At 37.2% G+C, this 24,275-nt stretch overlaps 1 long non-coding RNA gene across 1 annotated transcript in view; it reads right to left on the reverse strand.

Annotated features, from left to right (window-relative positions):
* The window catches only part of LOC123330835, a 52,207-nt gene that overhangs the window by 23,798 nt on the left and 4,134 nt on the right, over positions 1-24,275 (reverse strand). The window contains exons 3-5 of the long non-coding RNA XR_006640368.1: positions 17,463-17,537; positions 15,327-15,722; positions 3,515-3,693 (exon numbers count right to left, since the gene is read on the reverse strand). This is a non-coding gene — a long non-coding RNA (uncharacterized LOC123330835). The remainder of the gene's footprint in view (positions 1-3,514; positions 3,694-15,326; positions 15,723-17,462; positions 17,538-24,275) is intronic.

The raw sequence follows: 24,275 nt of genomic DNA on the forward strand, positions 1-24,275 counted from the left end.
CTGGACAAGTCCTGTGGCACTGCATTGAGCCACATCTGCAAGGACTGCCTAGAACTGCTTCCCCAGCAAGAACTGTGACCATAACAAGCTCTACACAGATCAGGTAATATCCTGCTCTAAAATCTATCGGCACTAATATGCTCTGTTCTCAGCTTTGAGAACTCAGCCCAAAGTCCTATTTATCAATTTGCTACTGCAGTCTACTTTGAAATTTACATTATCTTTTAATTATTTATTTTAGCAGCTCTATTTAATAGCCCTTTTCAAAGAAAAATCTTTAGGCAAAATCTTATAGACAGTTGGACAGCAGAAATATTCATGTTCTTTTGATTATGCAGTAGTTTCTTTATCCCAAAATTGTTCCCAGAGAAACCTCAATGCACCCAAAAGACTTCACACACACACCAAAAAATTTCCCCATTCTATTGAAAAGAAAATAAGTCAAGGTAATTTTCCTTTGTTCAGAAAACACTGGAAGGTCTTGTATCTACAACAGGTACCATTTGGACAAGTAGATTAGAATCTTGTATAATATTCTCAAGAGTGAGCAAATGTATTTATTTGGCTATTGCCAAAAGGAGACACATGCAAAAAATGAATAAATTAATAAAGGCAATTGTGTCTGGGTCGTGCTCCAGATAGGAGTTAGGGGGAAAGAAGAGAACACTGCAAAATATGACACTGGTGACTGGCTATAAATGCCACTCTCCATTATACAGATTAAAGATCCTCCAAATTTTCTGCAAAACTTCCATAAGACACCTTACAGAACTGCAACATTCATTTCAGACTCAAGTGGTCTGATGACAAAAAGGATGCTAAACTTAAGACCTGAAACTATACAAGTCCTAGAAGAAAACATAGGGTAAAAGCTCCTTGATATTGGATGTGACCATGATTTTATGGATATGATACCAAAAGCATAAGCAACAAAAGCAAGAATAAATGGGATTACATCAAACTAGAAAGCTCCTTCACAGTGAAAGAAAAAATATAAACAAAATATTTAACAAATATTTCTTGAATCTGGGCTGGTTTTATGACTTATTTTGGTCAAAAGGGTCCAGCAGAGTGACACTGCTAATTTCTCAGCCAGTTCAAAGTCTATAGTTCAAAAGTGTTTCCAATACTGCTTACCTCACTGAGATCCTTGCATCTGTCATGTAAACAAGTCCAGGTTAGCCTGATGATAGGATGGGAGACACACAAGGCTCACTGCCCCCATGACCTCAGTCAAGAGTTCATCATCCTCATAAAGAATGCTGAAAACATTCTGAAAGAAGGACTATAAAATAAAGGCAAAGGTATTTCCTAGAACATACAGCAAAAAGAAAGAGGAAAAAATGGAACAAATGATATAAAAAATGGAATATAAATCTAAAAGATTCAATGTCAGATAAACAGAAGTTCCAGACAGAGAAAAATCAAGAAAATATAGAGGAGGAAATAATTAAATAAATAATAGAAGCAAATTTCAGAGAACTTAAGTAAAATGCAAGTCTTTATATTGAAAAGCTATATACCAAACACCAATCAAATGAATAAAAATAAGATCCTTATTTAGATACATTCTTGAAACTTATTCTTTAGTATAAGGCATATATGAAAAATATTTTAAAAGCTTCCAGAAGGTAAGAAATAAGCAGCATTCAGGCTTCTTGGTAACAACACAAAATGCTTGAAGGCAATGTGCTTTGCCTTCAAAGTTCTGAAGAAAAAATGTTTGTAACTTTGAACTTAAAATTCTATACCCACAGCTCCATCAACTATAAAGATCAGGCAAAAACACTCTCACACACACATCAACCCTAAAATTTGTTATTAAGCAATGTTCTGAAGACATCAAGGATGCAGTTCAGCAAAATGAAGTGAGAGACAAAACATAGGATCTAAGAAATAGAATATCTAGTCCAATGACACAGAAAGATCCAGAATAACAACCACGTGGCAGACCTAGAGAATAACAAATCTCACACTAAGACAAAAGCCTCTAAAAAGACTGTCTCCAAGAATAAAGTGGATTCTTAAAACTGAGTATGACAGAGAAACCAGATTATTTTAAAAACCAGATATTATTAAAACTGAGTATGGCAGAGAATATAATGAAGGTATTTTATTCTTATATCATTTAGAAGAAAAAAACAGTAATTCTAAATTCTAGAGAGGAAAAAAAGCTATATACGAAAGTCAAAGATGCAGCTATAAAGAAAACTGAACTATTATATAATTTTGAGAAATGTATGTAGTAGAAGAAAAAAGTAATCTATTTGACAGTGATCCTAGAAATATTCTCTTTAGGGTCATGACTTTGGACACAGAGACAAAAGAAATGTAATCATAGTATAAACTATTTGGTTCTGCATTATATAATCATAGTAAGTTAAATGTTGTTTACTGAGGTTTTTTAATTTAAACTAACTTTTAAACAAGCTTTTAATTTAAAGCTTGATTTATAGAAAAGTTATCAAGATAGTACAGAGTTCCCATATTATTAACATCTTACTTTATAAGCCTGGCAGGCTACAGTCCATCGGATTGCAAACAGATATGACTGAGCAACTAACACTTTCATTTCTTCACACTACACATTTAACGTGGATTTCACTAATTTCTCCCTAATGCCCTTTCTGTTCCAGATCCCATTCAGGATATCATATTTAGTGATCATGTTTTCCCACCTTTTTCTGGAGACAGTTTCTAAAGACCTTACTTTTGATGATCTTAACAGTCAGCTACTATGTTCATTGTAGCATTTCCCCATGCTTATCTCCAATCTCCCTTTCCAATGGTGAGAAACCTGGCTATCAGCCACCATACTTTTACACACTCATTCATTCCCAGTACACTTCTATAGTAGTTTCAAAATTGTTCATTTGCACCCCTGTGAGAAACAACTTTTATCAATGGCAGTACAGTGTTTATGTATACTTTTGTCTTTAATGTTACATATTCTGAGTCAAAACATTCTTTTCCAAAGTTATTCACATCAAGCATTTTTTTACCCATTCCTTCAGTGAGACTATGTCATATACATTTCTAAAATATTTGTTAGATTCTTTTATTACTCTGCATTCCATTTTGGGATCCCTCAAACTCCTGGTTGATTTTTTAAATCTGCATACATTAACTTTTTATGCTATAGATATAGAGTTCTATGAATTTTAAAGAATGTGTAGCATCGTATGTCCACAACAGTTTAGTTCATCACCCTAAAAACTCCCGTTTCCCCAAGTCAAACACTTCCCCTTCCTCAAACCTCTGACAACCACTGATCTGCTTTCCATCCCTATAGTTTTGCCCTTTCTAAAAGGCCATATGAATGGTATCATTTCGTATGTAGCCTTTTCAGTCTCTGGCTTCTTTAATTCAGCAAAATGCATTTAAGATGCATTCATATTGTAGCATTCAGTACAGTTCAGTCACTCAGTCATGTCCAACTTCTTGCGACCTCATGGACTGCAGCAGGCCAGGCTTCACTGTCCATCACCAACTCTTACAGCTTGCTCAAACTCACGTCCACTGAGTCGGTGATGCCATCCAACCATCTCCTCCTCTGTCGTCCCTTTCTCCTCCTGCCTTCAATCTTTCCCAGCATCAGGGTCTTTTCCAATGAGTCAGTTCTTCACATCAGGTGGCCAAAGTATTGGAGTTTTACATACTCAGTGAATGAGTATTCATATTCATATTCCATACCTGTTGAATATACAAAATAAGTTGCATTAATCTATAGTTATTCCTGCTTTTCATACCCATTGTATAGCTGTACCATCCTTTAATTATCTGTTTACCTATTATTGAAGAATTTCTTGGTTGCTTCCACTTTTTTGATGATTATGAAAAAAAGACAGCAGTTGTGAATAAAGCACACATAGGTTTTTGTATGTAAATACATTTCAAATCAACTTGCTAAATACCTAGGAGTGCAATGCTAGGTCATATGACAAGTCTGTGTTTAATTTTATAAGAAATTGCTGAACTGTCTTCCAAAGCGGCTATACCCTTGTGCATTCTACCAGCACACATGAGAGCACCAGCATTTGGTACTCCCAATTTTTTGGATTTTAACCATTCTAATCAATGTAGCTCCTCACTGTTTCACTCATTTCCCTAGTGAAAAATAATGTTGACTATCTTCATATGGTTTTTGGCATCCATAAATCTTGTTTAAAGTGTCTACTCAGATCTTCTGTCCATTTTTAAAATAATTGACTGTTTCACTGGTGAGCTTTAAAAATCTGTTATATATCCAAGACATACATTTTTTTTTAGATATGTGATTTGCAAACATTTTCTCCCAGGTATAATCAGACTTTTCATTGTCTTAACGTATCTCCTATAGAGCAAAAGTTGTTAATTTTGATAAAGTCCAATTTATCAATTTTATCTTTCACAGACTGTGAAAGGACCATCTCCAAGAAGGAAGTGAGTTTTTATAATCAAGTATAACAGAAAAGTCAGGTAATTTTGAGAATATGATAAAATATTCTTTTTGTCAATAAGAAGGAAAAAAAATAATTCAAAACTAAGTGGGGTTGGGAAGGGCTCCAAAAGAAAGTCATTATCCAATTATAAATAAAATTAAAATATACATAATTTTTCAAATATATGGTGTACAAGAAAATATAACCCATTTGACTTTGATCTTAAAAACCTTATTGCTAAGGTTATGATTTTGGACCAAGAAACAAAGAAATATAATCATGATGTACTATTTGTAACTTTTATTTTTTTTTTTTTAATTTTATTTTATTTTTAAATTTTACATAACTGTATTAGTTTTGCCAAATATCAAAATGAATCCGCCACAGGTATACATGTGTTCCCCATCCTGAACCCTCCTCCCTCCTCCCTCCCCATACCATCCCTCTGGGTCGTCCCAGTGCACCAGACCCAAGCATCCAGTATCGTGCACCGAACCTGGACTGGTAACTCATTTCATACATGATATTTTACATGTTTCAATGCCATTCTCCCAAATCTTCCCACCCTCTCCCTCTCCCACAGATTCCATAAGACTGTTCTATACATCAGTGTCTCTTTTGCTGTCTCGTACACAGGGTTATTGTTACCATCTTTCTAAATTCCATATATATGCGTTAGTATACTGTATTGGTGTTTTTCTTTCTGGCTTACTTCACTCTGTATAATAGGCTCCAGTTTCATCCACCTCATTAGAACTGATTCAAATGTATTCTTTTTAATGGCTGAATAATACTCCAGTATTTGTAACTTTTAGAATAAACTGAAAGCATGCAAGAGTTCATTATGATTTCAGAATAATGATAACACTGATAGCAATCATTCATATAGTACTTAGTAGGTACCAGGCCTTGTTTTAAATACTTTACATATAATAAGTCAGTTAGTCGTAACACTAATCTGTGAAATTCATAATATCATTATTATCCCCATTTCAAAGTTGAGGAAAGTGAGGCACAAAAGATGAAATAATTTGCCAACATCACAAAGTCAGGATGTGGCAGAGGTTGGATTTGAACCCAGGAGGCCTGGCTCCAACATCTACATTCTTAACCATAATGTTATACTGCCTTCTTTAGTGAAAATCACTCAGTCATGTCCAACTCTTTGCGACCCCATGGACTATACAGTCCATGGAATTCTGCAGGCCAGAATACTGGAGTGGGTAGCCTTTCCCTTCCCAGATCTTTCCAACCCAGGGACTGAACAAGGGTCTCCTGCATCACAGGCGGATTCTTTACCAGACCAAGGTCTCCCGTATTGCAGGCGATTCTTTACCTGCTGAGCCACAAGTGAAGCCCAAGAATACTGGAGTGGATAGCCTATCCCTTCTCCAGCAGATCTTCCTGGCCCAGGAATTGAACTGGGGTTTCCTGCATTGCAGGCAGATTCTTCACCAACTAAGCTAACCGGGAAGTCCACCTTATTTAAATAGAATATAAATATTATCTACATTTATCTAAATATTATAAATGTTCTGTTAAATATCTACTTTAAAATGATCAAAATTGATAATATTTATATTCTAGCCTTCTTTAAATACAATATAATTATCAACTTTGATCATTTTAAAGTAAACATATTTAACAGAAGTTAAAAGACAGAAAAAAGGTTAAAGGATATGACTGATAATAGTCTCGCTTTATAAAAAGGAAAATAAGAGATACTGCTGACAATTAATGGAACACAAAATAGAGGCTTACGTATACTGGAGCTGCAGAAACAGAGGAAATAACATCAATTAAGCATATAAAATTTGAAGGAAACTAGGGTAGAACAAGAGTAGTGTAAATAAACTAAAGCCTCATCTTTTTTTTTTTTTTTTTTTTAAGCCACATCACACAGCTTGTGGGATCTGGTTCCCTGACCAGGGGTCAAACAGAGTTCCCCTGCAGTAGGGGAATCCTAACCACTGGATCACCAGGGAATTCCCTAAAGCCTAATTTTTAATTACAGGTCATCAACACTTACTGCCTTAGCTGATGGATCAAGAAAAATAGTGGCATATTATAAATTATAGAGGCATCTAATAGAAGACAAAAAGAAATAATTAAAATTGGCTTTTAGTATTTCAGCAGTTAAAAATTAAAGTTCTGGATCAAAACTTCCTGGGATCAAACTCCATTCCTCCATTTAGTATTAATAGTGCTATTAAGTAAAGTTACTTGGTCTTCTTTTCTTCAATTTTCTTACCTAAAAATGGCTATATGCTAAAAATAGCTAATTCATATGATCTTATGAAGATTGAGAGTTAATACAAATAGAGCATTAGAACTGTGAGTGGTTCAGAGCAGTAAACCCTAAGTAAACGTTAGCTATCAGCTATGAATTAGAGGGAACACACACAAAATCAGTTTATATTTACCTCCTGACTTACTTAGCCAAAGATTCAAATCTCAGCAGTGAGGGCACCACGAAAAGCATGGACAAATGTAGCATATCTCAGCAGAGCTTCCGTTGGCCTGTAGAGCCAGGCACTACCAGTGAGAGGACAAGGTAGGGTCTTGCGATATTTGGCCAGCTCAATTCTCTTGGTTCCACTCTCTTTTATGCTTAGGGCTTACATCACCACTTTGTGCAAAACAATCTCTAACAAGTTATGCCCTTTAATGGGAAGATATTACAAACATCTGGGTTCCTGCTGGTTCCTAAGCCAAACTCAGTGCTAATGAGGCCACTGTTTCAAAAAATTTTTATTGGAGTATAATTGCTTTCCAATGTTGTGTTAGTTTCTGCTATACAGCAAAGTGAATCAGCTTTATACATACATGTATCTCCTCTTTTTTGGATTTCCTTCCCATTTAAGTCAACACAGAACACTGAGTAGAACTCCCTGTGCCATGTAGTAGTGATAGCTTACAGTGAACGATGTCGGATTTGTGACCTCCGAAGAAGATTCAGCTTCAGGACCAGAGACCAGGCTGGACCACTCAGGGCTCTTGTGTGGCAGGAGTTTTATTACAGTGAAAAGGGACAGAGAAACCTTCTGACATTAGATATTGGAGGCGGGTGGAGAGTGCTCCACTCGCTAGTCTTTAGCAAGGGAATCATACACTTTTAAAATTAGCTATTATGATAAATCAAAAGAATGTCTCAAGGTTGTAAAAATTTTACCAGACCCACTCCCACAATTTATATTTTAGGATAACAGGATTAGAACTTAACAAAAGAAAGATCCTACCTGACCCACTCCCATAATAAACATTTTACAATAACAAGATTAGTCAGAAGGTTTTCAGGAAACTGTCCTCAAGCAGAATACATTGTTGTTGTATTATCCTTAGTACCCAGTTTAAACTGAGTTGTTTGTTGTGTGAATCATCAATTCCAGACTTAAAAAAAAAAACATTTTATGTGACTAAGACTAAGGAATGTAGAGAAAAAAAAGAAAGAATTGTTCTTTCTTCCTCTTCGAGAATTCCAGACCTCTATCTCCTCCTTGAGAACCCCAGGCCCCTCTCCGCTCCTCGGGGACCCCAGACTTCTTACCAACCTGCCTAGGAATTGACTCTCTCAGTAGGTTCTCATTAGTTATCTATTTTATACATAGTATCAACAGCGTATATCTGACGATCACAATCAGTTACAAATTTTTATGTAATGGGAGGAACCAAAATTAATGTCCGGATGCTTCTAAACAGCCTTGCTTCCCCCAGGTTTCTAATGTTTGTTAACGGCTTTCTCCAAAGATATCCCCTGAGGAGGAGATCTGGGCTTCTGATCATTGTAGAAAATATTAAAAATCATGACTCCTGCTACAGATTTCATTAGCTTATTAGGGGAAAAAAGGACACATATAAAAATATAATGAACTTCACAACACAGACAAGATAAAGGGGGAGTGGAATAAATATGCAGACTTTCACAAAATGAAAGAATAATTGGTGTTTGTTAAAGAAATAGATCATTCTGTGGTGACAGGATAAAGGAGATCTTAAGCAACATAAGTATCCAGTGTGACTGACAAAAGAGATTTATACAAGACTAACTGTGAAAGGCCAGGAGAACCTGGAGCCTTTCAAGGTATGTACTACGCAGAGATACAGGGTATTTCAAAAAGTTTAATGTTTTGTTACTACATTCATTTCCAGATGACTCAGTCTCACAGTTTTAAACATGCTCTCAATTCTGATGAATCCCAGACCTGCTTCCTAAATTTCAGCCTAATAGGGCTTCCCTGATAGCTCAGTTGGTAAAGAATCTGTCTGCAATTCAGGAGACCCAGGTTCAATTCCTGGGTCAGGAAGATCCGCTGGAGAAGGGATAAGTTACCCACTCAAGTATTCCTGGGCTTCCCTTGTGGCCCAGCTGGTAAAGAATCCGCCTGCACTGTGGGAGACCTGGGTCTGGTAAAGAATCTGCCGGCATTGCGGGAGACCTGGGTTCAATCCCTGGGTTGGGAAGATCCCTTAGAGAAGAGAAAGGCTACCCACTCCAGTATTCTGGCCTGGAGAATACCATGGACTGTATAGTCCATGGAGTCGCAAAGATTTGGACACGACTGAATGACTTTGACTTTGACTTTCATACCCACCTGGACAGTTTTGCTCTGCTTGGATGTCAAGCTGGGATCACAAACTCAGCATGTACAAAGCTTAACTCCTATCAAACCTACTACCAAACCTGCTCCTCTCAGATGCACCTCTATCTCAGTTAATAGTAACTCCATTCTTCAGCTGCTCAGGCCAAAAGAACTTCAAATAATCCTTGACTGTCCATTTTCCCTCATGCTTCACATCCAATCCACCAGAAAATTCTATTGGTTCTATTTCAACTATATCCCAAACCAGAATACCTCTCACTACTCCCACTGCTATCACCGAAGTCTGAGCCTCTATGATATCTCACTGAGATCTGTGTCAAAGCTCCTATCTGATCTCCCTGCTTCCTCTCTCTTTTCAATTATAGTTGCCAGAATGATTCTATTAACAAGAAGGATCGTGTCACTTGTAACTTCAAAATCTTCCCAAGGCTAAACATTTCATTCAAAGAAAGAAAAAAAAACACCACACTCCTAATTGTGTCCTACAAGGCCCCACTCAATCTGTATTTTTCCACTCTATACCTATCTTCCTAATATAGGCCTTTGATTTCTATTAATATTACCCATCTTCCAGCTCACTCTACTCCTCCCTAATATTCAATCATGCCAGACATGCTTGCATCCAAGGTCCTTTGCACTTGCTGCTCCCTTTGCTTGGAAACCTCTTTTCCTCAGATATTTGCTGCCTTTCCCACTCATTTTCTTCGAGTCTTTACTGATATGCCACCTTTACAGAAGGGCCTTCCTAGGACCTTATCCAAAATGTCAACCTTTCACCCTCAATACTCCCTGTTTTCCCACTTCATTTATTTGTTTCTCCTTTCCAGTTATCACCATCTAAGACATTATGCATTTTGCTCCTTTGTCATTGCATGACCTCACTGGAATATAAGCCACCAGAGTCATAAGTTTTTGTTTATTAATTGCTATAATGATTATTATACCCTTAGCTACACATCCTTGGCACATAATAAGCACTCAATAAATATTTGTTAAATGAATGAAAGAACATGGCAATGCTGTTCAAAATACATAATTATAGTTAGAACACCATATTCTTAAAAACATTTCAGTTCAGTTCAGTCGCTCAGTTGTTGCAAGGCTTCTGGGGAGTACAAAGATGAAAAAGAGAAGTGGGACATAATTAACTATAATCCAAAATAGACATTCACAACTTTTATGTGAGAATTACAGAAAAAAAGTGGTATAAGGGACTCAAGAGAAAAACTCTTATCAGTAGGGGACAACTGCAGTAACCTAGGTATCAGCTGACTAGGCCCTATATTGGCTAGAGTACAATAAAAATGGAAAGGGTCATATGTTACAATGATCATAATAGAAACAGTTGGTAGGATTTGGTGACTAGTTGAATTCAGAAAGAAACAGCAAATCTCTGCTAAATGTCAAACTTAGGTAATGACAAAAATAGCAGTGCTATTTTTGAAAAAAAAAAAAAAAGAGAGAGAGAGAAAAGAGGAGGATTAAAGTGGCAGGAAAAATGTTAAGTCCAATATTAGATATGTTTGAGGTGATACCAGATTACATAAGAGAAAATTTCAGGACAGTTCTAGATTTAGAACTATGACTTAGGATTAAGAATGTAGTTGACCCTTAAACTGCAGAAGGCAACGGCAACCCACTCCAGTACAACCCACTCCAGTACCAAGGAGCCTGATAGGCTGCCAGTCCATGGGGTCGCAGAGGGTCGGACACGACTGAGCGACTTCACTTTCATTTTTCACTTTCATGCATTGGAGAAGGACATGGCAACCCACTCCAGTGTTCTTGTCTGGAGAATCCCAGGGACGGTGGAGCCTGGTGGGCTGCTGTCTATGGGGTCGCACAGAGTCAGACACGACTGAAGTGACTTATAGCTTAGGTTGACCCTTAAACAACACAGAGTTATGGGTACCAATCATCCATCCAGTCAAAAACCCATGTACAACTTTATAGTCAGCCCTTGGTATCTGTAGTTTTGTACCTGCAGATTCAACCAGTCACAAATTGTGTAGTATTATTAAACACTCGACATATAAGTGGATCCACGCAGTTCAAACACATACTGTTCAAGAGGCAACTATATAGACTTAGGAGTTATTTTCTCACAAAGATATCCGTGAACTGAAAAAAGTGAGATTTCTAAGCAAAAGACTAAAGGTAAAAACCATGAGAAATAGGTAACCTACAGGGCAGGAGAAGGAAGAGGTGCAACTGAACATAACAAAGAAAAAAGAGAAAGAAAGAAAAAGAGGACACCTCAAAAAAAAAAAAAATATATATATATATACATATATAAAAATTTCTCCAGTCTTTAAAAAAATAATCAAGCTACCATTCATTTTGCATTTAGCAATTTTGCAAATATGTTCATTCAAGTACTCAAGATATCAGATGAAATCAAAGCAATATTTCAGTTCAATCTTGGCTTAGAATTGTCAGACTGGTAAAATTAGACATTTTGCTGGTAAACTCTGAAACAAAAATTAGCTTATGTACTTCTTCACATTTCACGGACTGGAGTGCAGATGTAAGATAAAGAATATGATACAAGTCTCTGTCACCCAGGAAACCACCTAATGGCAAATTTCTCAGCCTTCTTTATAAATGTAACTTCACCCTGATCTGGCCAGTTCCATACATATATGTAGTAGTCAATATATATTCATTTACAATAACAGCAAGCAAAACAAGTAAACACATGCAAAAATAGGTAAAATTAAAATAATTAGTTTAGGGTAGGGAGGGGAAATAAGGAATTTTTTAATGGGTATAGAGTTTTAGTTTGGAAAAAGGAAAAAGTTCTGAGATGGATGGTGGTTAACAGTCACACAACAATGTGGATACACTTAAGGCCATTGAACTGTATGCTTAATGATAAATTTTTATGTATCAGTTCGGTTCAGTTCAGTTGCTCAGTCGTGTCCCACTCTTTGTGACCCCATGAACTGCAGCATGCCAGGCCTCCCCATCCATCACCAATTTCCGGAGTTTACCCAAACTCATGTCCATTCAGTCGGTGATGCCATCCAACCATCTCATCCTCTGTTGTCCACTTCTCCTCCTGCCTTTAATCTTTCCCAGCACCACGGTCTTTTCAAATGAGTCAGCTCTTTGCATCAGGTGGCCAAAGTGTTGGAGTTTCAGCTTCAACATCAGTCCTTCCAATGAACACTCAGGACTGATCTCCTTTAGGATGGACTGGTTAGATCTCCTTGCAGTCCAAGGGACTCTCAAGAGTCTTCTCCAACACCACAGTTCAAAAGCAGCAATTCGTGGGCACTCAGCTTTCTTCACAGTCCAACTCTCACATCCATACATGACTACTGGAAAAGCCATAGCCTTGACTAGACGGACCTTTGTTGACAAAGTAATGTCTCTGCTTTTTAATATGCTGTCAGGGTTAGTCATAACTTTCCTTCCAAGGAGTAAGCGTCTTTTAATTTCATGGCTGCAGTTACCATCTGCAGTGATTTTGGAGCCCCCCAAAATAAAGTCTGACACTGTTTCCACTGTTTCCCCATCTATTTCCCATAAGTGATGGGACCAGATGCCATGATCTTCGTTTTCTGAATGCTGAGCTTTAAGCCAACGTTTTCACTCTCCTCTTTCACTTCCATCAAGAGGCTTTTTAGTTCCTCTTCACTTTCTGCCATAAGGGTGGTGTCATCTGCATATCTGAGGTTATTGATATTTCTCCCGGCAATCTTGATTCCAGCTTGTGTTTCTTCCAGCCCAGCATTTCTCATGATGTACTCTGCATAGAAGTTAAATAAGCAGGGTGACAATATACAGCCTTGACGTACTCCTTATCCTATTTGGAACCAGTCTGTTGTTCCATGTCCAGTTCTAACTGTTGCTTCCTGACCTGCATACAGGTTTCTCAGGAAGCAGGTCAGGTGGTCTGGTATTTCCATCTCTTTCAGAATTTTCCACAGTTTGTTGTGGTCCACACAGTCAAAGGCTTTGGCATAGTCAATAAAGCAGAAATAGATGTTTTTCTGGAACTCTCTTGCTTTTTCCATGATCCAGCAGATGTTGGCAATTTGATCTCTGGTTCCTTTGCCTTTCCAAAACCAGCTTGAACATCTGGAAATTCATGGTTCATGTATCGCTAAAGCCTGACTTGGAGAATTTTGAGCATTACTTTACTAGCGTGTGAGATGAGTGCAATTGTGCAGTAGTTTGAGCATTCTTTGACATTGCCTTTCTTTGGGACTGGAATGAAAACTGACCTTTTCCAGTCCTGTGGCCACTGCTGAGTTTTCCAAATGTGCTGGCATATTGAGTGCAGCACTTTCACAGCATCATCTTTCAGGATTTGAAAGAGCTCAACTGGAATTTCATCACTTCCACCAGCTTTGTTTGTAGCGATGCTTCCTAAGGCCCACTTGACTTCATATTCCAGGATGTCTGGCTCTAGGTGAGAGATCACACCATCGTGATTATCTGGGTCATGAAGATCTTTTTTGTACAGTTCTTCTGTGTATTCTTGCCACCTCTTAATATCTTGTGCTTCTGTTAGGTCATACCATTTCTGTCCTTTATCGAGCTCATCTTTGCATGAAATGTTCCCTTGGTATCTTTAATATTCTTGAAGAGATCTCTCGTCCCTCCCATTCTACTGTTTTCCTCTATTTCTTTGCATTGATCGCTGTGGAAGGCTTTCTTACCTCTCCTTGCTATCCTTTGGAACTCTGCATTCAAATGGGTATATCTTTCCTTTCTACCTTTGCTTTTTCCTTCTTTTCTTTTCACAGCTATTTGTAAGACCTCCTCAGACAGCCATTTTGCTTTTTTGCATTTCTTTTTCTTGGGGATGGTCTTGATCCCTGTCTCCTGTATAATGTCACAAACCTCCATCCATAGTTCATCAGGCACTCTGTCTATCAGATCTAGTCCCTTAAATCTATTTCTCATTTCCATTGTATAATAATAAGGGATTTGATTTAGGTCATACCTGAATGGTCTAGTGGTTTTCCCCACTTTCTTCAATTTAAGTCTGAATTTGTTATGTATATTTTACTTCAAAAAAAAAAAAACTAATTCAGCTCATATATGTACTGTAAATGTTAATTCTCCAGAAGCAATGATTATATCAATATTCTTTTTAATCCCATGTCTCTGAATTCCTATCACTGTAATTCAGTAAGAAGAAAAGCTGTGATCCAAGATAAAACTGATAAAGGAAAATAGAGAACAAGATAAAAACAAGTTTTTTTAATTGAAAATAATTTTTATCAGATTGGATCTAGAAGATCAAGATGGTGGACAGAGTAGGAAGATCCCAAGCTCATCTTCTCCAACGGACACACACATAGAACTACATATAGAATAACTATCTCTGAAAATGACTTAAAGACTAGCAGAATACATTTTCTACAATTAAAGATATAAAAGAAAATGGGTATGAGGGGCACAGAACCCACACCCTAGTGCGGCAGCCCACAACTAGGAGGGGTATCACAACCGCAGACATTAACCCTGGAGAGTAAGGCGTCTGAGCTCCTTGTCAGGCTCCCTAGCTTGCAGCACTAGAACTGGGAAGACAAACCTTCACAAGAAGAATGGACTTACAGAGTATTATGCTAAGTGAAATAAGTCAGAGAAATCACAAATACCACGCAATTTCACTTATATATGGACTTTACAAAACAAGACAAAGGAAATCAAAAGAGAAACAGAGTCAGAGACACAGATAACAAACTGGTGCACACCAGAGGGGAACTGGGTGGGGGTTGGGTAAAATAGGTAAAGGGGATTCAGAAATATAAACTTCCAGCTACTAAACAAATGAGTAACCAAGACGTAATGTTCACCACAAGCAACACAGTTGATAATACTGTAATAAATATGTATGGTGACATTTGGTTAAAAAACTTACAGTTGTAATCAATTCATAATGTATGTGTGTGTTAGTCGCTCAGTCATGTGTGACTCTTTGCGACCCCAAAGACTGTAGCCTGCCAGGCTACTCTGTCCTTGGAATTTTCCACGCAAGAATGCTGGAGTGGGTTGACATTTCCTTCTCCAGGGGATCTTCCCTACCCAGGGATCAAACCTGTGTCTCCTGCATTGCAGGCAGATTCTTTACCATGTGAGCCACTGGGGAAGCCCATAATGTATATAAATGTCAAATCACTGTTTTCACTTAAAACTAAGATAATATTGATGTCAACTATATTTCAAGTAAAAAATAAAAACTTTATTTATTTATTATTTATTAGAGTCAACCTAATTACAAAAGTAGGAAAACATAAAATGAAACAGTCAGTGTTGAAATTAAGGAATTAAGTCAAATACATACTTGCAAACTTTGAGGAAATCCTGGAATTCCTGACAAAGGAACTGTGTGGTAAAGGACAGAAGGATCTTTCCATATCTCAATCCTGAGAAGGGCTGAAGGGAAAGTCAAGGTAGAACAGTAGAAAAAAAAATATGACTATAACTAAGACTTTTAATAGTTTGGCAACAGAAACTACAGACTACTGTGGTAGGTGGCTATAAGCAGGTTCAGAACATACAGGGAAATATACATAGTATGGAGAGTAGATTTTTTTCATTGATATTTTCACCTTGGTGTTTACTGTGTTCATTCAAAAGTAAAGCTGGCAAGCAACTTTCATGACAGGAAGATCACCAACTGAAAGGGATATCACACTCCTCCAGTGTGTGTAACTTTCAATGCATCTTCATGATAGTCCTGAAATATAATCAGAGCAGTGTCAAGTAAGATGCTAAGGCTTCTCTTCAGATGCAGCAATTTCCACCAAAAGAGTAAGTACAAATTCCCTTACTGACGCTGTGAGTTCCAAACTTACCACCTTAGGATTCTGTGTGATTAAAACTATAAACTAGTCTCATATACTCTGCTAGGACTCTTTTCTCCTTCGTCACCACAGATCGTATTATTAATAGCACAACTCTCTTCATTTGTAATCCAAAACCTCGTTATTCCTGCTGGAAATGCCACAGAGCTTTACAACCATCTGAATCTCAGTCACCTTTCAAAAAGAGATCTCATCTCCTTTGTGAAATCCTCTTCTAATCTCTTCATTGCTAAATACTCATAATCTTTGCAGTCTAAATTAGTGCTTCTTGGAAATTCCCTGGTGGTCCACAGCACTTTCACCGCCATGACCTGGGTTCAGTCCCTGGTAGAGAACTAAGATCCCACAAGATGCCTAAAATAAATGTTTCTTTTTTTTCTCTCTACTTGTGGCAAATGGGGGCTACTCTCCAGTTGCAGTGCACTAGCATAGGCTCTAGGCACAGGCTTCAGCAGTGGCAGCAATACGGCTCAATAGTTGTGACTCATGGGCTTAGGTGCTCTGCCACATGTGTGATCTTGCAGGACAGGGATTGAAACAGTCTCCTACATTGGCAGGTGGATTCTTTACCACTGAGCCACTAAGGTAGCCCCAATAAATGCTTCTTGAACTATCTGTGGTAAAATGCCATTTTTATAATTTTTCTAATCCTTTGTGGACCGAGCCTTTTATAAAATGAAATTTAAATGAATTACCAGAATTTTTTAAACATGTAAAATAGAAACCAAATTTTATTATAAATTTGACAGGCATATAATTTCTCTGTCAAATTCCTATAAAAGTTTCTAAAGCTTATTCTTAATTTCTGTACTTATATTTCAGCACAGTGGTAATAGTTCACAGACTGCTATCAGTCTGAAGACTGCACTTTGGGTTTTTTCATTTTGTTTTTAAATTTTTATTTTGTACTGGAGTATAGTTGACTAACAATGTTGCGTTAACTGCAGGTGTTTAGCAAGGTGATTCGGTTATTCTGCTCAATATTCTGCAATAACCTAAATGGGAAAGAATTTACAGAATGCACTTTGAACAGCATATATCTAAACAACTCAGGGTTTAAATTAATGAATATTCATTTATTTGGGAAAAAAACCGAAACTTGAATTCAGCATTTGTTTAAGCAGGACTCAGATATGAAAGGGACAGTAACTCTGGAAAGTAGACATTACATGTATGTACAAAGGCACAGATGTGAGAAATGACATGGCATGTTGCTGACACAATGAACTGAATCGCTCTTACTTGAGGGGCATGTACTGTGAGAGGGAACTAAGAGCCAGGTAGGGCTTACAGAGGGAAAGATAAGTGAGGAAAAAGCCCCAACTATTTCTAAAGAAGTACCATGATAGAATCAGTGTCTTTGAAAAAGTAAGCTGGGAGTGGCCCGGCTGAGGAGGGACTTTACACTTACAGTGTTATATATGAGACCTTTTTTCATGTTCTCCAGAGCCTGGAAAAGTGCTCAGTAGATGATGGATGGAAAGCATCTTCATCAAGTAGCAGGTGTTAAAAAATACTTGAAATTCTGTTAGAGGTACTAATTGAAAATATTCTATATTTACTACACCTGACTTCTAAAATTTAAAATAAAAAACAATGTACAGATACTTCACCTGCAACAGTAAAGAAAACTCAGCTTGGAAAGAGTTGATCATTGGCCAGCAAGAGATTTGGCCAGCAACAAATTTCTGAAAGACAAAAACAGACAGGAGTGTATTAACAAATTAAACAGAACAGACTACAATAGGAGGAAGCTGCAACTGAGATGAAAGCTGACCTGCCCCCTGGAACCCCAGAGGAATTCTAGGCTCAGGGATACCCGAGGAGCTGTCTCAAAGGGTCATTAAAGAAGGGAGTAGCTAAGGACAGAGACAACCAGAAGACCTGAATATAGAAAAACTGTACCCAAATACTCCACATTTATCTTCCTCTTCCACCTCTATCCACAAAGCATACATGGAAGCCTAATATTTATCCCTAACCAAAAATAACAAGAAGATAACTCTCCTTTGTGGCAAAGATGTTCAACTATCAATCTAAATTAAAGGAACTGCTTAGCCAAACCACCCACCCCTTCTCAGAGCCCTCTTGTACCTAGGTACTACCATATGACTAGTTTTAGCCAATGGAATGAAATAGAAGTAATGGGTCATTTCCCTGCCAGGCAATGAAGTGTCTTCTCCATTCTTTCCTTCCCTTCCTCTAGAAGGAGACAGAGAACCACAAGGAATTTTAAGGATAGCAAAATCACAAAAGAAATTCAGTACACTAAATCACAGGAAGGAAAGTTACCTGCTGAGAAGACCCTCATTGGACGACTAAAGAAGCAAAAAACTAAAATGCTTTTTTGTTAAGCCATTGAATTTTCAGGTTTACTGGTTTCGGCAAATAGCACACTTACTAACGATAGCCCCCTTTTTAAAAAGGAAATAGGAAAAGGAGGAAGGGGAAAACATCAACAGAAAAATTAAGCTTCAGTTTTAGTAACCCAGAGGCAGGCCTTCCTCTTTGTGGCATTTGGAATATCAGCAGCCTAACAGTTGGCTTTCTATCCACCCACACTAAAGGAGAGCCTGACAGCTGGCATGTTCCATCACACATGCATATTAAGACAAAGAACTAGGTCACTGGAATGGGAGAGACATGAATGATTATCACCAAGAGGTCAGATGTGGTAGATTGAATTATTCTTGTAGTACCTTACCCTGTGTGGCCAATAGCAACTAGCACATGCTTTCAACTTTCAGCCAACAAATTTCCTTGTCCAAAACTGCAACTTCATTAGTTAAACTGCCTTCCATGATACCACAGACAACAGTTTTATCAAAAGTTTTGCTACTACGTAACACAATTCACCATTTTCCCAGCCTCCTGTAGTGGTTTCCTTGCTAACCATCAACCAGTTTCAAAGCCAATGGTATGTAATTGAAGTTTCTGTTATAGCTGCACCCCACTCCGAGGTACCCATTTTTAAATTAATCACCCTTTTCAGGCAAAATAAGCAAACACAAAATATCAATAACTTACAAAAATAAGCATGTATTTCTCACTTCGAGAAATAAATTATTTAAGTCAATTGGGGCAGTTCTGTTTCAGGCTGTAGATCAAGTTGACATCTTTCCCATGCGTTTCTATCTAGGGCTCTACAGTGGCCAGCAGATGCCTGGGACCTGTTTTATTATGCAAAGACTGGCAACTCCCAGAGTGGCAAGTGGAAACATTTAATAGCTCCTAAGGCCTAGGCCTGATCAGAACTGGTACAGTCACTTCTTCCCAAGTTCTTCTGGCCAAGAAGTAAGTATCTGCTGAACAGTCACCTAATCTGTCACAATTCACTCTCCTGCACACAAAGATTGTGACTACTGTGCAGTCAAAGGTGAGTAATATAAGAACCAAGACATTAAACAAGGATTCAATTTTGCAATCTGGTACAACATGGAGGGAACCTGAAGGTATTATGCCAAATGAACAAGCCAAGAGAAAAAGACAAATTCTGTATGATTTCACCCACATGTGAAATATTTTTAAAAATAAACAGAACACACACACACACACACATGGATACAGAGAACAGATTGGTGGTTACCAGAGGAAAAGGGGAGTGGGGAGAAAACAAAATGGATAAAGAGGGTGTATGGTGATGGATGGAAACTAGACTTTTTGGTAGAGAGCACTTTGCTGTGCATAAAGTTGTCCATTTATTATGTTGTACGCATATTATAAGCCAATATTACAACATATTATAATAAGTCAATGTTACCTCAATAAATATATATGTGACTGTATGTGCGTATACACACACACACGAAAAAAACTTACAATTACAATTAACTACCAAACACTGGTAGGAATTGGGGAGGGAAAAGGAAGTAACTGAACTAAATCTTCATCTTTTATAAAGTGGAGGAAATAGATGGTGTTTAATCAACCAAGGAGTGTAGGTAAAAGCATAATAATTTAAAGTTTCCTGAAGAACAAACAATAAATTAGTTCAAATGTTTGTTTATGGGGGTAGGCCTAACAACTATTTGCAAGGAATAGAAACTGTTGCTTTACATCAAAAGTACTGTTGTACTACATTTTTTTGTTGACATGTTCACGTATTACTCTAAGAAAAAAAGTAATGAATTTCTACTAGAAACTTCTCCCTTAAAGGCTAGACTTTAGAGATGAGAGAATAACTGAATACCATGGAAAAAACTGTGTAAATGAAAGGAAACTTATACTTTCGTTGTGGTACAAAAGTATGAGTCTCCCCTTTATATTCAGTACAAATGCAGAAGTAGTTCACATTCCTAGAGAATGCAGTTAGGAGCTAATAAATTTAATATTTAGAAATTTACTTAACATCACTTTTGCCATAAAAAATTCTTAATATGGAAAAATTTACTTATAAAACCTAAAGACTTAAGTGATCTGCTGTTACTCACAATATAGAGAATTGATATGAATACTACCCACCAAAAAGTATATAGGTACAACAAAAGGAAGATAGAAAACCAACACTAATAGATTATTTAAACAATAATTAACCCAAACTACAAATAAAACACAGGTCATTCAGGTCAACAATTCTTTCCATCCATGGCAGACATCACAAATCAAACATGGCACTCTGCCCAGTAACACAAGGGAACAATCTCAAATTCCAAAATTCATCTCAATACAGTACTCCTCATCCTCCAAAACTGATCAGAGTTAGCAAATCAAGTGAAACTTCTTTATCTTAGAGCAAAGCAACACTCCAATTAAAGTTTACTACATGAAAATATTTACTTCATTTCACCTTTTCAGCAATTAAAAGGCTTAACAGATTTTTCCAAAGGTTAGATATTACATTGAGAATCTTGCTGTAATTGAACATTAAGAATGTATTTCTTCATGGCAGAGTCTTGTAGCTACTCAACTCATATAACCTGGAAGTCTGATGGATATTCAAGCAGTAAGGAGAGGCAAAAAGACTGTCCAAACACTTTTCAACAACTATTTAAAAGATCTGCTGACAACTTAGACCAATTTTGTTCAATACAGAGTTCCAGGCATCTCTGGATCAAAGGTTATTACTGAGCCATGGTATCGAGCAGATGAGCAGATAGACGCTGGCCCACATCCTGTTCTGAACAGAGTTCCTTCCTCTCTTCACCCAAATCCCCACATCCATCTGTCTAAAGCACTCCGCACATTACTACATCCTCCTTAACTCAGCTAAATGAACTAGGGCAGGACACTTCACCTTAAAGCAAGCCAATCAAGAGGAATATGATCAACTTTTAAAAGATGAAATGTCTTGATTTTCAGCTTTCACATAAAAAGTATTCTGTAGGGCAAACATAACCAGATTCAAGCAAAACCAGAAATCTGGCAGGATGCCAGATTACAACTTCTTAACCAAAGAACTTTCATATGTGTGGGCTGGAGCCACTTTGTGTTCCAAGAGCACAGGGCCTGCTAGCTAATTCCTGTGTTTCAGTTCCACTCCTTCAACTATTTTATATATATGTATTTTCATTCATTCCTTTCAGAGTTTAAAGAAAAAAGAAAAAGAAGTTTAACTTGAATGTCTTATTTTTATAGCATTACTATTTTCTTTTAATTCAAGAGATTGAATGTTTCTATAGGTACCTTTTGTAGTTAAAAACTGAATATTGCTATCTTTAATGCAAGTTGATACCTTGACTTCTAGTCAACATCAGTAATTGACTGATTTTAATTATCTTGGTTCGAATTGTACAGCTTATATTGTGTATGGGCAGTATCCCACAGTTACTCCAAGGGTGCTGTCTCTAAGTAGTCATTTTAATTGGGTTCCTTTAGTTTCTTTACTAGTTTATGTAATGCGGGGATTTTTTTTTTTTCTTTTCTTTTTCTTTTTTTAGAGATACTTTAGGGAGTTTTGAGGACATCCATATGCATACATTAGAACACACCTGAGCCTCCCCGGAACTAGATGGGGAACTAAAAACAGTAATTAATTGTTCCATGGAAGTGGAAGTGAAAGTCGCTCAGTCATGTCCAACTCTTTGCGACCCTATGAACTATACAGTCTATGCAATTCTCCTAGCCAGAATACTGGAGTGGATAACCTTTCCCTTCTCTAGGGGATCCTCCCAACCCAGGGAATCAAATTCAGGTCTCCCACATTGTGGGCGGATTCTTTACCAGCTGAGCCACCAGGGAAGCCCAAGAACACTGGAATGGGTAGCCTACCCCTTCCCCAGGGGAATCTTCCTGACCCATGAATAGAACTGGAGTTTCCTGCATTGCAGGCGGATATAAGCCTTTAGGATATGAGCTATCAATCTCTCCATTGATATAGATCTTCCAGTTCACAAACTTGCACAACCAACTTGTGAGTAGCTTGGTTAAGATCAGTTCTGACATCAACAACATGGTGCAACTACTAACAGAAAAAAAAAAAAAAAAAAAGACTTAGTCCTTTGTCCTGCATCCAGCTTAGCAGTGCAGACTTTTCCTACCCTAAAGAAAGTGTCCTTCAGTTCTTTGTTTCTTTTTCCTGTAATGTGACCTCTCTAGGAACCATCCCAATCCCTCAGACAAGGGTGGAGAGGAAGAATCAAATTATCAGTTCTAATCTCCCAGGAGGCTCCTGTGCCTCTAAGTAAACTTATGGATGCAGCTAATAGATAACTGGAAGGAAGTTACATCATCTCTACCAGCCAGCAGTGTCTGAAACTCATACCCTGCTCAGAAAAAAAAAAAAAAAAATTCTTTCAAAAAATGTTTGAATTTAGGCAACTTGCATGTTTACTGGTAGCCTTGAACATCTTTTCATAATGTAATTAACATAAAATTTTTGTCACAGATTTTTTCTGTATTGAAATTTCAAATGATTCAGTATAAGTTATATTTTTATAACTACTGTTTGGCAATGCAGAGAAAGCCAGAGGAAAAATATATTTAATATCCTAATAACCAAATTGGAAAAAGCATTAACTTTAGCATGTTAGAAAAGGAAGAACATAAGAACATTGAATGTTTTTCTCCAGAAAAACACATTAACAAGAATTAAGGTATCTCTACAAAAAAATCAATCATAATAAACATAACAAGAGAAACAGGACAAACACCTGACCATCAGCAGGCACACATATCACCCCACCAGGGTACATATCCATCTTGATGTTATACTCTTATCCATTATTCGTTGCCTGGGTTTCAAATCCAAATAAGCACGGGTAGTTGCTATAGAGACAATATGCCACTTTTGGAACCAGAAGCTTAGTACTACTGAGTACTTATGGTCTTCATAACGTCAGTACTTCCTCCCACACTTTGAATTATACATCCAACATTATACATTCCGACATTAAAACTTCACAAAATGTGATTTCATTCTGTCCTTTAAAGAAGTCAATTTGTTACTTTCTCAAAAATAGTTTCCCCAAAATAATTTATAGTTTATGTAGTATAGTAAATGTCAAGAGAAACAACCTAAGTCATTTTACATGTTAAGAACATACATACTCAATACATGCTTAATGGATTAATATTAAAGATTCTGGCTTAATAAAATAAACAAATTGTACACCATTATTGAAATGTACTTTTTTAAAGAATTTTTTATGTGGACCATTTTTAAAGATGTGGACCAGACTTTATTGAACATGTTACAATATTGTTTCTTTTTATTTAATGTTTTGGGTTTCGGGCCACAAGGCATGTGAAGTATTAGCTCCCCAACCAGCACCCCTTGCCAGGGACTACCAGGGAAGTCCCTGAAATACACTGTTTTTCAATTGTAACTGAGCATGATCATATCTTATTAATTCATGTCTTAGCTCAATGTCATTAATAATAGTATTCCTACCATCATTCATTTAATATGAAAATTAAATGATTTTCATATTAAATGAAACTAAAAATTTTAAAGCAACACTAAGAAGCAGCATTTTATTCTATAGCAGATTGATACAGAGGTCCTCCTTGACTTATAATGGGGTTCTGTTCCAATAAATCCATCATAAGTCAAAAATACCATAAGTCAAAAACAATTTAATATACTTGGGAGAAACATCAATAACCTCAGATATGCAGATGATACCACCCTTATGGCAGAAAGTGAAGAGGAACTCAAAAGCCTCTTGATGAACGTGCAAGTGGAGAGTGAAAAAGTTGGCTAAAAGCTCAACATTCAGAAAACGAAGATCATGGCATCTGGTCCCATCACTTCATGGGAAATAGATGGGGAAACAGTGGAAATAGTCTCAGTTTTGGGGATCCAAAATCACTGCAGATGGTGATTGCAGCCATGAAATTAAAAGACGCTTACTCCTTCAAAGAAAAGTTAAGACCAACGTAGATAGCATATTGAAAAGCAGAAACATTACTTTGCCAACAAAGGTCCATCTAGTCAAGGCTATGGTTTTTCCAGTGGTCATGTATGGATGTGAGAGTTGGACTGTGAA

Source organism: Bubalus bubalis, chromosome 20 (genome assembly GCF_019923935.1).
Source record: "Bubalus bubalis isolate 160015118507 breed Murrah chromosome 20, NDDB_SH_1, whole genome shotgun sequence".
Classification (NCBI taxonomy): Eukaryota; Metazoa; Chordata; class Mammalia; order Artiodactyla; family Bovidae; genus Bubalus; species Bubalus bubalis.